We start from the raw sequence: 14960 nt of genomic DNA, 5'->3' as shown, positions 1-14960 counted from the left end.
TGTTACTATGACAGCGGGAGGCGTGGCATAAAATCGTCAGTTCTTCCGCGATGTCGTAGTGAGCTTTCGGATTTTAAGAAGGAAGTTCAGAAAGTAAGAAGAGGGGAAGTGATATGTTTGGAAATGCAAATACTGACTTAAGATGTCAAATCGAGTCTTCTCCTGCCCTTCAGACGCGCTAGACTGCTACTTCGTTCTCCCATCTCCGGAAATGGTGATAAAGACAGGGATAATTCCTGAAAGTAATTGAATGCTGTGTGATTTTACACGTTTTCTCAGCAAGCATCCGATCAAATTCAATGGGGCTTCCTCACAACTAAACGTGTCCAGGAGTGGGACTGCCTGGCACAAACATGATTTGATTGGATGGTGTTTAATTATCCAATTTTTTAAAATTGCAGACAACTCAAAGCAAGTAGACATTTATTACACTGAAAAGCCCGTGTTTCTTACATGGTATTCTCTATTCCCTGTCTCATTTTATCTTCGCTCCTGTCCCATGTAGAAGTCAGGCATTTAAAATAATGCCTGGCCCCAAATTCACCAAATATTCAGTGGCTGGTTTTTGTTCTTACCTGAACAAAAACTTATTTGGAAGGGAAGAGACTTCGGAGAAGTGGGGAAGAGCGAGGATGATTCCATGTAAGCAGCAGGCAACCATTTGCACAAGCATGTGTGCCTGATATTTGTCTAAGTAGAGTTGCCTGCGTGAAGGTGCTCACCAGTTTTGAACGGGCTGCGGCCTGGAGGTTGGGGAACCCTGTTGTACACATAGTCATGTGTTTGCAACAGGGAAAGAGGAAGGGTTAAAGACATGTTGCTTGTCTAAGTTCTGCACTGTGTTTTGTTTTTTTCATTTTTTTCTATCATAATTACATCTACCTTTATCTCTTATTGCAGTTCTTCACAAACTGGAATGAAACTCCTTCTACTCAAGCATTCCAAAGGATGGAAAATTGGTTAGGATGTAAGCAAAAGTCAAAGATGTGAAACTGTCTACTGGTAATCCTCTGCTAATGATCACTTGGTCAGCGACTCTTTGAAGTTACAACAGTGCAGAACAAGCAATGGTTATGACTAGTCCTTAAAGGTGCATATCCCAGCACTTCCACAGAACAGCTGGCTCACACTTACAGTTGTAGCATCCCATGGTCAAGTGATTGTGCTTTGCGACCTACCCCCATAAGCAAAGACAAATGGGGATACCAGCAAGAAAAGTCACAACTTGCTTCAGTAAGTCTTCCCTATCTGTATACCCTTCCCCAGCACTTCTGCAGTACCTCACTGGCTAACCACATATCCTCACACATCCTCCCTGAGCCTCATTGTGCTCATATCATGCCTCCAGACCACTCGTATATCCCCTACCCAGCAACAGTCACTTCATGTCACATCTCTCCCACCACTCACATATTCTTGCACACTCTTCCCAAGCCTCACTGCATTTGTGCCGCACCTCCCCAGCTGCCCATATATCCTCATGTTCCCCAAGCCCCATCCTGCTCATGGCCTTTTTGTAAATCACCCAGGACTTGCAAATTCTTGCTTAGCTTCCTCACTGATTTTGCTTGTTGAAAATTTAATGAAGTTGTAGGGAAGTACTTGCTAAATGATCCACACTCACTGCTTAACTACTGAAAAGATTGCCTCACTAAACAAGTCATATGGCACTCCTTATATCAATTGCCATCCTAACTAGACTACCTGTAGTGGTGACTCTTTCTAGCCTTTTTGCTTAGCATCAGAGTTGCTAGTCTTAATTAAGGTTGTTTAACAAGAATTGTCGACTACAAGTTGAATTCAGACATCAGTTATGATACAAAGGAAGAAAAGGAAAAGGAAATGTAGGCAGCAGAAATATTTCAAACATCAAAGTCAATGTTAACAAATGATATATTTTCTATAGCCAGTGATTATAATAGGAAAAAAAGTGAATTTCACATAGCTGAAAAAGAAGGCATAAGTTAAAAGCCAATGTTTTAAAAGAAATATTTCTAAATGTTTAAAAAGAAATTGAAGCAAGGCTTCAAATAAGCATCTGAGATATAATAGTAACAGTATGTGTCCACACAATAGCTAAATTTAATAAATATTTTTTCAGAGCCCTACTGTTTACCCTTTGAGGTTAAACTCCTTATATTTCAAAGGCAGGAAATATGACTGAATAGCAAGTTATTTTAAAAGATTTGGTTAAAAAAGATATCTTGGCTGTTTGAATTAATTTGTTTTTTGTTCCATTTATGTTTAAGAATTTTTCTTTCTTGTTGGGGATGACCATTTTGTCTAGAACTGGGATACTCAAAATGATGCCAGTGCTTGTAAGCTGTTCCTTTGGTGCTCACCAGGATCCATCCCTTGCCTAGCATTTTTGTTTTATGACTGGCTTCTGGATTCTGTCAGGATAGCATTTTGTAAACTGGCAAGCCTTATGAATGGGCAAGCCATAATGTTCTCATCATGACCCTAAAATTCCACATGTGGCAAAAAGGTTGCTGCCAGCTTTGGAAGCGATATTAGCACCAGAAGCTTCCACCCTTCCACATTATTGAGCTTGGGAAGTTGGGAAGGGGGATTTCATGGAGCGTGTATGGTTAGACAGAATAGCATTCTTCTTTAAAATCAAGGTCATGTTATTCCTGCACCTGGTGGAGGAATGGTTGAATGGATGTCTCAAGTTGGAAAGGATGCGTGATTGGGGCATTGGGTGGGTTTGTAATTTTTACTTATTGGAGGAAAACTCAGAACTTTCAGATTCGGGTTTTCCCAGATGTGCCAGAATAACAACTCTAATAAAATAGAACTCATTTGAGAAAATGCCTGTCTCAGAGTTTTGCTGTTGGAGTTTGTTTTTCTGGAACCCTGACAGTTGGTGGGCCCTGTTGTAGACCATTCCAAGAAGTAGTTTGATTTAAATTACTTTGCTGATTCAAATAGAGTTTATTCATGTAAAGTATTTAGATTTTATGATTGCTTTCCCTGAGTTTGTTTTGAAGATTGATAGAAGATTTTAGAAAATTGTCCAAACAATTTTCAAAACAAAATAAAAGTCTGAACAAACTGGAACATATTTGATGTTTCATAGTTTTAATTGATTTAATGCCAATGTTTTGTGACTAAATATTTCAAAATACCTTGACTTTCTACAGAGAATACCTCTGCTTTCCCATTCTTGCTCCCACATATCATTAGCATTATAGTGTTGATGAAAGTTGAAGTCTGACTCCTGGAGGACAGCAGTTACATTAGAAAAAATTATTTTAAAATAATTAAACCTAAAGGATAATGGTTGCAAGATTTTTCCCCTCTGAAACAGTGATCTAATTGAAATGAATAGGTCATTTGGTGGTGCATAGATTTAAATCATAAAATATGAAAATCGACCAAAAAATTATAACTTTGTAAAAGAGGGAGGGAGAAAAATCAACTTTTCATTGTGTTTATCATTTGGATAATAGTTTTCAAAACATTTATGGTACATTTAAATGGTGATGTATATTACAAAACTGTAGCTTAGTTTCCTTTCATTAATATACAGCTGGCCCTCAACCTGTGATTGTAATGAGCCCAAAATTACATTAAAAGTCATGCAAGTCATTAAGTGGGTCATCATGTGACCGTGCCCAATTTTACTACCTTTTTTCAGTAGTCATTAACAAAATCATGGTTGTTAAGTGAACATATTGCTCATTAAGTGAACCTATTGTGATGTCCAAAACTTTGTTAATTGTGATCATGTGATCACAGGATACTGCAAACAGTTGTAAACGTGAACCGGCTGCCAAGCACTCAAAATTTGATCACATGATTGCAGGCAGGGACAACTTTCGGAACTTCAAGTCTGGGTCGCAAGTAGCCCTGTGTAGGTCCATTGCAACTTCAAATGGACCTTAACTTCAGAAGTTGAGGACTACCTGTATCAAGCCATTGCAGAATGGCTGGGACCACTGATAGTCTATTGCAATCATATTGACTGATGAAAGAGATTTTTAAAAAAACAGTGAATATACTTCAGAAGATAACAGGAAGACAGTGTTACTCAATCATATGCTCTCAGTGAGGAACAATGGATAGAATCATAGCTTCCAAGTTCTGAACCCAGTGCAGTTTGTGGATTTCTTACAAAGACATCCTATGCATTAATCACAGAAATCGGGTCATTAAAGAAGGGATGAAGTTGAAAAAAGGCAATGTTGTCACGATGCTCATCTGAGCACTGACAGAGCAGGGCTAAGTAGTACAGGTAGTCCTCAACTTACAACCATTTGTTTAGTGACCAAAGTTACCATAGTAGAAAAAGTGAATTGAAAAAAGTGACGTATGATCATCTTTCACACTTACAGCATCGTCTTTGGTTTCTCATTTAATTCAAACTATTCCTAACTCTTCTCCATTAGCTATCAGTTTTCTTCACCAATTGCCAAATGTTTGTTAATTCCAAAAAAATTGAATCTGATTTTTATCAATCTAATTATGTGGTCCAGAACTTAATGCCTTTTTACAGTATCTCCAAACTATAAACAATTTTTTTTTTCTAATTCTTCAAAACCAAGTTGTCAGAGCTTCCAGTTTGGGCTTCTTCGGCGACAGACCGAAATCCACAATTGTGCACGGTTTCGATCTGTGTTCGCCGCTGGAGCGCCCTGATCCTTTGGATTCGGGGCTGAAGCCATCCCAAAGAGGTGGGAAAGAGGTGGGAGACTGTCAACTGAGTTGAGGGAAGTCGCATTACCCCCTTTCCCGAAGGCGGTTGCAGCAGTGGTCAGAAATGGCCAACTCAAAGAGGAACTTGACCGGACAAGATTGAGCAGGAGGGAAGACAAAGGGAGAGAGCTTGACAGACTGGGCTAAGCTGAGATAACATCTATGCAGGGTACCCTGGAACTAAAATTATTAAGAGTGTTATTCTTAAAAGATTTTTAAAGCGGCGGAGAAGAGAGGGGGAAAAGGAAAAAAGTTTTTCTTTCTTTCTCACATTGATAGCTGCAATCGGCTTTGAAAGTTAAAAAAGAAGAGACTCAACTAAGAAATTTGTGTTGATTTGTGTTGACACTAACAGGTAATCCTAAACTGAAATTAAAGTGTCAAAGGGAAAATAAATATTTTTTGGACATTCTAAAGCCCTCAAAAGGAAGAAAGTGGAGAGAAAAAGAAAGGGTGGACTTGGAAATCACAGAGTATCACCTGGAAGTAAAGAAGAATGAACTGAAACTTTAAAAAAGATTTCCAAAGGATATACTGTAACTGAAACTTTGCTACAATATAACAGAACCCCTGGAAAGGAAAAGTGGAAGAAAGAAGTAAGAAGAAAAAGCTTTGGATTACTTGGTAATTTTTGAAATTTGGGGTGTTGGATTTTTAGTGGTTTGAATTAAAATCAATCGGGTGGTTGTTTAAAAGTGTTTAAAATGGCAGTACTCCTTGAGGAATTAAAAATGGAACTTAAAAAATGAAAGAAGAGTCATAAGAGGGAAGAGGATCCTTTGGCTTCGCACTTCAATTTTTAGAAATGGAGATTTTGAACTATGAAAAACAACAAGAAATGCTTGAAGAACAAGAAAGGTTGGACAAAGAAGAAGCCATCTTTAGCAACCAAACAATGTAATGTGGGGTAAAATGGAAAAAAGGGGGAAAGGGGGTTAAAAATTTAAGTCTTGGGGAAACAACTAAAAAAAGAATAGTTTGAAAAGTAAATACAACATTAGGAAGAAGCAGAAGAGAGGACTACAGAAGGGAGAATCAGACAGGGGGACAAAAAGGGTAGAGAGAAAAAGAAGGGAAAGATAAAAAGGAAAAGTTATAAGGGACAAACAGGAAATAAAGAAACAGGAAAAACGTACAAGGATTAAAGGTATTATTAGCCTACTTAAAAGAGATAATGGTTAAAAATATAAATTAAAAGAGGATTCTGCAAGGGTACAAGAGATAGCATTGTTATATTAGAAATAGTAATGAGCTAGAAAATATGAAACAGGTGATTAAAGTGAAAGATAAAACTGGTATTGTGATGTAATGGAATGCTTGCTAGGAAATAGGAATGAATGAAAATAATTTAATTGTTTTTAAGGATTTATAAAATACAATTGAAGAGAAATGTGAAAGATTTATAATGAAATCGATATCAATATCAGTTGTCAGGATGAATTTGAATGGATTAATCATTTTATTCATTATTTTTATATATTTTTTCTTTTTTTAGAATTAAGTGTGTATTGTTAAGGAAAAGTACCAAGCGGAATTCGGTTGATAAGAGTTATATGATATAAAATAGATATTATAAATTGAATGTTGTAATTGTACAATATATAAATTAAATGTTTAATGAGATTTGAAAGGATAATAATTTTAAAATATAAAGGTGACAACCACTATTTGGTAGTTATAGGAGGAACCTTGCTTTTTAATGCCTGGAAGGGGAGGGAATGTTCTTCTTTCTCTTCCCTTTCGGGATGATGATGGAAAAGAATCTATGAAATTGTAAGTAGGACAGATAAAAGTACAAGTATAATGACTAGAAAAATATAGAAATTTAGAAAAAGATATGTAATTAAATTAGAAAGGAATGAGATAATTATAAAATAAGGCTGAGGAAAGTAAGGGAAGAGAAGAATTATTGAAAAATTAATAAAATAGTGATGAGATATGAAATTGAATACAAAGATGAATATGTAACTGAGATTATGTCTGTATGGAGATGTAATAACCTGGAATCATGCTGCTCTCAAAAAAAGATGTTTTATTTCTATTATGTTTTGTGAAAACCCAATAAAACTTTTACTAAAAAAAATCAAGTTGTCAATCAATAACTGATCCCCTCATTCTCCTCAATTTTTTGTAGCACCTTTTCTTGTTCCACAGGGAATACATCAATTGAGTCTTTCATATAATACTTTTAAATAAGAAAAAGAGGAAATACTTGCCCATGTCATATCCATATCACATGTAGCATTCCCTGCTAATGGTAAGATTTATTTTTCAATTCATCAATTCCACAGCTGTCACTGTGGAAAGTGCACATAATAGAAGTAATGGTAGTTATAAGATTTTGTCTCACCTCCAGTTAGTAGATTTTCCTGCCTCAGGCAATAGATCAAGTAAGAGAGGCTGAATTTCCTATTCAAAATATTGTGCAAACCCAATGTGCTTAGTTTAAGGTTTAGTATGTTGTGGGTATCCTGGAAATTGGGTTAATTCAGCAATTAGTGACTTAGATATCAGAGTTTTTCTATCAATTTACAGCTGCTTTTACCATCCAGGTTCACCATCATCAGACAACCTCCGAGAAATTACCCTGAGAGAATGTGGACTGGGATAGAGTTTTGATCTGGTGCATCTATTATACAGCAGGGAAATTTCAGGTAGAGTCTATACCTCTGGAAAACCCACATTACATAAACAGAGAGAAAACATATTTTTGCCAGACATGTTCATTGAACTATCCAGTCATTTTGGGCCTGCCTGATCATACAAAGACATAATAGCTAAAGAGGAAATATTTAATCTTCTTTCCAAGAGCCTCAACAGATATTGTCTCTGTGAAGCAGCTATTTGTGTTTTAAAACAGTGGTCCCCAACCACCGGGCCCTGGACTGGTACCGGTCCATGGATCGTTTTGTACCGGGCCGCAAAGAATGTTTGCTTGGGCGCCGCCATCTTGTTTCGGCGTCCTGAGTTGCCTTAGCATGCTCGGTTAGTTAAGAAATGCCCTACCCAGAGAAGGATGTGGTGCTGGAGGAGGAGGAGGAGGCAGTAGTGGAGAAGCAAGCAACTCGGGGCGCTACCGCTGTGGAGGCTTTGCCTGCATTTCTGAGGCTTCGATGTTGGGAGAGGCAGCAAGGGCTGGAAAAGGGGAGAGCTGTGCAAGGCTCCGTCTCCCTTTCCTGCCTGCACGTGGGTGGGGGGAGAGGAAAGAGAGAGAGCCGGGAGCAATTCAAGGCTAGAAAACTAATGGGGAGAGCTGGCAGCGGGCACTGGGGAGGGGACTGTTGTTGCCGCTACTGCCGCCGTGTGTGGGAGCATGCATCTCAGAGACCTGAGCCGGGAGGCATGGGAACTGCAAGTGGGAGCGTTTGATGATTTCAACTCCTGGAACACGGTAGATTGGCGTTTTGTAGTTCTCAGTGAAAGAGTGAGTTTTGTTTCACCTGCTTTCCTCCCCTGGTAATGCGAGAGATACTTTCTCTCTTCCCCCCCACCCCCAAATAATCACTGGCTGTGGCTGGGTTTGGCAGTGAAGTGCTAAAGCGAGTGAAGTGCCCCCAGGGACACCTTTCCTTGCTTGTCTCCAGATGAGGCTGGAAGAACCCCCTCCCCCCCAGCTTTTCCTCGGCTGTAGATCTGAGCCTCTCAATCCTCCACCCAGGATCTGAAAGGAGCTCCCACTTTCTCCCCCTCCCCTCCCCTCCCCCAATTAATCACCAAGAGCGGCAGTCCTTCTGCAGGCAGATGCCTGCTGAGAAGCCCCTGGAGTGGCAGCCAAGGGGCGCTGCCCCCCAAGGAGAGCAAAGCCCCCTTTCTGCCTCTGCTTCTCCCAGCAGCAATTGCCCCTAGGCCCCTCAGTTCAGACACACACACCCACACACACCGACCGCCTGCTCTTCTGTCTCTTTGGAAGGTGCCAGGTGGGGGAGGCTTCCAGCCCAGAACATTTTATTTTGTTATCATTAAGCATTTACATTTTTGTTATAATTAAATAAGTAACTCTGTGTGTGTGTGTGTGTGTGTGTTTGTGTATGATGTATGTATGTGTGTGTGTATAATGTGTGTGTGTGTGTGTGTGTGTGTGTGTGTGTGTATGTAACATTAACATTAAAAATTATATTAAATATATTAGCTTTAAAAAAAAATCATATTAGTGGTCCTCGGGATTTAAAAGTATGAATTTGGTGGTCCCTGAGATCCAAAAGGTTGGTGACCCCTGCTTTAAAAGACATTCCTTGTGGCACTAATGGAACTTTTCTTTTAATAAAGGTAGCAGCTTGTTAAAATGCTCATATTTTCTCCCTCCTCACATACAGATATAGACTGATAAGACTTCCTGAAGGTTATTTATATTTCTTCTTAAATCAAGGACATTAATTGAATTCATGCAATTAATGTCACAACTAATTTCATCCAGAGAAGTACTGAGAGCATTTATCAAACATAGACATGATTTGTTCCAGACATCATCAGCTTTCAAAATATATTCAATGAAATTAATCATGTCCTAGTACTACTGTAGGGAATATATTTTTGAGATCAAAGAAGAAGAAAAAAAAAACCTAAGGAACTTTTTTTGAATTGTATGACTGTGATGTTTATTAGTCTTTCCAAGGGAAAAGATTCCTGATGTTTGATTTAGGCTAATCACAAAACTATGGAGGCATTTAGGATATAAATGCATTTCAAAAATTATGGGCATCAAAATAGGAATATCTTTTTGAAAAATTCTTTGGTGGCCATATAAATGATTTCAATTTGCATGCTAAAGTCAATAGATGTGAAGGATTGGATACAATTTATATAAATCTGGCCCTATATTCTCTATTTCCCGCTACCCCACAAAAAAGGGGTGGGGGTGAGGAGTGTTCTTTTTCTAAAAAACGGGATGGAAGAGAGATGACTCACTCCAATAAACTATGCATTTTGCCAATTTTTTGTAATTAATGCTTTGCCAGTTTCTAACCCAGCTGCAGAAAAGGGGGTGGGGGAGGAAAAGAAGAAGTAAATTGTTCAGGCAAATACAAGGAAGAAAGGACTGGAAGGAAAAGAAAAGTCTCTGCTTTGACTTCCATTTGCGAGGACACATCACATAAAGAAAAGTGGAAAAGAAAATAGAGTGAAAACTGTGAACAAACTGCTGTGTGATTCTGGCGGTTGATGTAATCTGGAACAGAACCAATTTTCTCAAACCCTTCCGTGTCTTTCTTGAAAGAACCGCTGTAAGTCAAGCTGGAAAGATTAATTCTAGCCCTGAAATAGTTGATATAGAATAGGCCTCAGCTCGCTCTGAGTTTCTTCACACTATTAAGGATTTGGCCAGTGCCAATCCTCCCAGTTTAGAATACCAATAGGAGCATTTTATTGAATGCTAACCTAGGAAGCTTCATGAAGTAGAATTAGAATGATTTCAGCTAAATGCTCCCATTGAGATTTTAGCCCTTTTTCCCTCCACCATCCTAGAGTTTAATAATGAAAAGCTTACACCACCATCTGGCACCTCACAGATGAGTTGTAACTTCTCAGAATATGAGCAGTAATGCTAATATATCTGGAAGATACCATTTGGAGAAAACCCAATCTAAACCCAAGCGTAATGGATGTTTATACTACCGTAATAACTGAGAATATTCTTAAGTTACCACTGCCTTTTAAATAGTTTAAAGAACTTGTTTAATGATGATTTAATTCCCTGATTGTTAGCCTCTTTGAGGACTTGCTATGAAGCTGAGAAAGATGGGTTATTAATATTGCAAATACATAGTTGAAGAATTGACTATCAGTTTATAAGATAAATGATTGCTGTCATTTCATTGTTTACCTTGAAGCATATTCCTTATATTTACATGCAACTCAGTGATGGGATTTAATTTTTTTTACTACCAGTTCTGTGGGCGTGGCTTAGTGGGCATGGCAGGAGAAGGGTACTGTAAAATCTCTAGTCAGAGGTGGTATTTGCCGGTTCTCCAAACTTCTCAAAATTTCCTCTACTGGTTCTCCAGAACTGGTCAGAACCTGCTGAATACCACTTCTGATACAACTTCTCTAACCCTGGCACACTCCTGGAGCAGTGAATTACAACTCGTATCCCTTCCAACCAGTATAGCCAAACTGGTGCTCCTTATGAATGGTGGGAAATATCCACTATAATTAGAGGATAAGGATATAATCTGGATCAATTATAGGTTGAAAATGATCTTACACAATGTATATATTCTTATACACAGTTAATTGAATTTAAAAGCTGAGTTCAGAATAATCTTTAAATGTAGAATTGCAATGCCTTGTCCATTAACCCAAGCATTACAGTTATTCTATACTTTTTCTTATTTTTAAAACAAGGAGAGTAACAGTGTTGATACGTTGAAGTGTTGATATTCCTTATTGTTATTTACCCATCTAATGGAAGTAACCTAAACAATAATATTCTGGAATATTAAATACTGTAGCTCTTCTTGGTGCACATTTATCATTACATTTCATTGCACTATTTACTATACATCCAATAAAATAAATAAAATAATTATAAATACACAATACGGTAATACAGTAATTTGTTCTTGTTCATTGGTACCAGTTCAACAACCAGATAAACAGGAACAGTCTACTCCTTCCCAACTCTAAAACATATTATTATAGAAAAGACTAATGCATAAAGTGGGATTTCATCTTCCTGTTTTTTTCCCACTACAGAATTAGCATACCCATATCCCACAATTTACATTTAAAAGGAATTGATGTGACACAAATTAATTTTAAAGAAAAATATTGAAGGAAAGAGAGCTTAGTGTCCCTCTCTCAGGCTTCATACTTTTCTCATTTGTTTTCCTGCAGCAGTAAGAATTTTTCAGCTGCCTCATTCATGCTACTTTACTTCCTTTGTGCAACTCCCTTGCCTTCAAAAACACCCGAAGCATTGAAGGCAGGGCTTCCAGGCAATAAAGGAATTACCTTGGATAATTGCATGCTTCATTTTTCTTGGCTTGAAGCCAAGAAAAGCATGTTGTTATTCTGCCTTTTTAACGATTCCTTTTTGCATTCAGAACATGGAATCCACCTCCTTCAAAACCTGTGTAATTCATTTAGTAAGCACTTACTGTTACATAAATAAAGCAAGTATGTAATGCAAATAAAATTTGACATTTAAAATGATAAAGAGAAATCAGTGTGAGTGTGTTGCTTAAATAAATTCATGTTGTCTTTCCATCCGTCATCATTACCATCATCTGAACATTAGAATGCTAACACAAAAATAAAACATCTCTAGTTAAAATAAGATTTAACTGTAATACACAGAGTAGTAGAAAATTACTTTGGTAATTTAGAATAAATGTCCTTAGCAGTTTCCTATTTTATTTTGAACTGTTTTTCAAAACAATATGAGAAATATTATGGAATGCTTGAATATCTATAAAACTTCAGAAAATTTAAGGAAAATTTTGGAAAGTTGTAAGCTTTGAAGTTTCTTTTACTTATTCATGAGGCTGCTGAAGAATGGATCCAGATGGGTTGATACAACACTATTAATCAAACATTGCACATATGGTTGGCAAACATGACATTTTAGAAATGAAATGGAATCACATACACACAAACTATAAATATAGCTGAGATTGTTTTTAAATGCTATTTGATAGATAAATAAAAATAAGCAATGTTGTACCAAAAACCCCAAATCACTCTGTAGTGGTGCTGCCTTTTCCTGAATGGATTTTCTTGAGAAAGAAAAATATTGCCATCAGGACCTTATGAACTTCTCTGACTAGAGCTTAGCAATTGTCCAAAGCTTGATTGGGATACACCCCAAGGGTAGATCCATGCTTTTTGTTTCGCCAATACCAGTATGGGCATCTCCCCATTTCCAGAGTGTAGAAATAGATAATGTCTTCCATCTACTTCCAGTTCACAGGGAAGCATAAGGAAAGAGTAACTGAAGTCAGGAAAAAATTAAAGATCCATCCATCCTTCCTTCCTTCCTTCCTTCCTTCCTTCCTTCCTTCCTTCCTTCCTTCCTTCCTTCCTTCCTTCCTTCCTTCCTATACTTTTGTAGTAAATGCTGCTTGCAGCCTATTGGCAATTGCATCATCTCAAATGGTGTGCCATTTTCTTCTTACAATAGCCAATCTTCCTATTTCAATTAACTGTAAACCTTGCTTTTAATGTTTCCTTTTGTTTGGTCCCTAAAGCCCTTTCCTAGCTTTGCATTCTACTCTTCAATGCCATATAGAATCTCTTTCTCTCCATCCCTCAATGAGACAGCACCATAGCAGCAAAAGTTCTCTAGACACTGACAGTAAATTAACAGGTGGTCAGCAAAGCTCCAGAAATTCCTGGGAAGTTTCATAATTTATTTTGATTTAGTTAGTAGGGTTACCTGAAATGTTCTTCCATTTTCTTCACTTCTATATTTCTCTCATATCAGTAGTGAAATATGATTTGGCATGATTTGTTGGTGGATTGAACAAATCAAGGAAATCATTTCCAGAAAATAGCTTAGCCATAAAAAGAGTTTCTGTAACATTGCTACTAACTTTTAATTAATATTACATTCGGCTGCTTTATCGCATGCACTTTGAAGTATAGCAACTGTGGATATCTCTAAGCATTGTTATAAACATATTTTTGTCCTTTGTAATGAAAACAATTAACTGTTCTTTGATCAGAGTTCAAAGCAGTTGTCACTCCCTCCTCCATTTTTCCTGCGAATATTTTTACTAAATGAAAGCTATCATTAGCAACATGAAGGTGAGCGAAACAGGGAGAGAAGTAGAGTCAGGAAGCAAGATTTTCTGCAGGTACAACTTGCCACTATTTTTTTCTTTATCATCATTCTCTGCCTTACTTCATATATCAGAAAAACAATGATTAATTTATGTTATTATAATTTGTATTTTAATTACATAATTAAAGCATTTAAAATCTTTAAACTTAAAATAATTTGAAGAGTTAAAACAATATGAATACTTGGTTTGTATATTATGTTGTAATTTAAAAATATGTATTACAGAAAATGTAAATAAAATTACAATTTATTTATTTATTTGACTTGTTTGCTGCCCATTTCACCAAATTATAAGTAGCAAAGGCTATTTCCAAGAAAATTGCATAGATTCAATTGAAGCATGAGCAATCAGGGATCATTGGAGAGAAATGAAATTCATACACACACCTTGGTTCCCTTTAGGTTAATAAACGTAATACCTCTGCCCACAATTTGCCTTTTAAAATTCCTCTAAAATTAATTCTTGTATTTAATTATACTGAAGTTATAGTTACCTTTGTCCAGGTAGAAAAATGTAGCTAGCAAAACAGCTACTAGGGCACTTCTATATGATCAACAAGAATATCATGAAGGAAGTGTAATTAAATGTACAGCCCATTTGCCATTTCTTTTTCCAAAACCCAATGGTTCTTTCATTAAATTAGATTTTGGATCCAGAATACTCCAATTGTACTATGTGACTTCTTTTGGTGTCATATATAGGTAAGTGAATTTATACTGCCTTGAGTTGTGGATCATCACTGAATTTTTTCATGAGTGTTTTTAATTGTTCTGCAAATATTCTGCATCTTTTGGACAGAATTAGTTTGCAGCCCTTCATTGGCTTTGCCAAATTAGTTACCCTCTCTAAAGCTCAGGCTTGACTTCCTTCAAAGAATTATTTTACCAAATTGGTAACTTTGAAAATAGCGATGTTGCCAGTATGGAATAATTTGATTTCTTATTTCACTTTTCACTTTCACAGCTTGTCTTCATTCTTTAGGTATGAAGAAATGCATTTAATAATGTTTCCTGTATCTTTGCTTGCAATTTGTCTCCTGATGGCATAAATATTCAATGCCTTTGAAGGCAGTAAGTACAGTAAAGGAGATTGCTTATTTGCTTGAATTGATTGATTTTTTTAAACAAAGATAATTGCAATTTAATGGAGTGTAAGCGCTATTTTTGCTTTCAATTTGATTCCCTTGACTTACTATACATAAAGACACATGTAATGACGGGTATAAGTTGTTTATGTAATTTTATGAAAAAATAAGCCCATGAGAGCAACGTGTTGAAAATCTTAAAGTTTACCCTTCCTTTGTATGGATTTGACCTTGCTGATGTGGGTAAGGAATAAGATGGAGTTTTTGAAAAATGTTCTGAAATGATACGTTCTCTTTCTGCCATAGCATGGCTTCAGGAACCTCTTTATAGAGGCTCCATTCTGAGTCTAAGAGAAGGACAACTGGTGGTGTTATTCAGCTTGTCTAATATGGAT

General features: G+C 36.9%; 1 long non-coding RNA gene across 1 annotated transcript; it reads left to right on the top strand.

The window, feature by feature from the left end:
• The first annotated feature begins 38 nt into the window (after window positions 1-38).
• On the top strand, window positions 39-7280 carry LOC148125861 (uncharacterized). The gene is made up of 3 exons (XR_015743571.1): window positions 39-214; window positions 901-1233; window positions 7254-7280. It is a non-coding gene; the product is annotated as an uncharacterized LOC148125861 (long non-coding RNA).
• The last annotated feature ends 7680 nt before the right edge of the window (window positions 7281-14960 follow it).

This window comes from Pseudonaja textilis, chromosome 4 (assembly GCF_049901715.1).
Source record: "Pseudonaja textilis isolate UNSWEBS1 chromosome 4, rPseTex1.2, whole genome shotgun sequence".
Lineage (NCBI taxonomy): Eukaryota > Metazoa > Chordata > Lepidosauria > Squamata > Elapidae > Pseudonaja > Pseudonaja textilis.
This window is presented reverse-complemented; position numbering and strand designations above follow the sequence as displayed.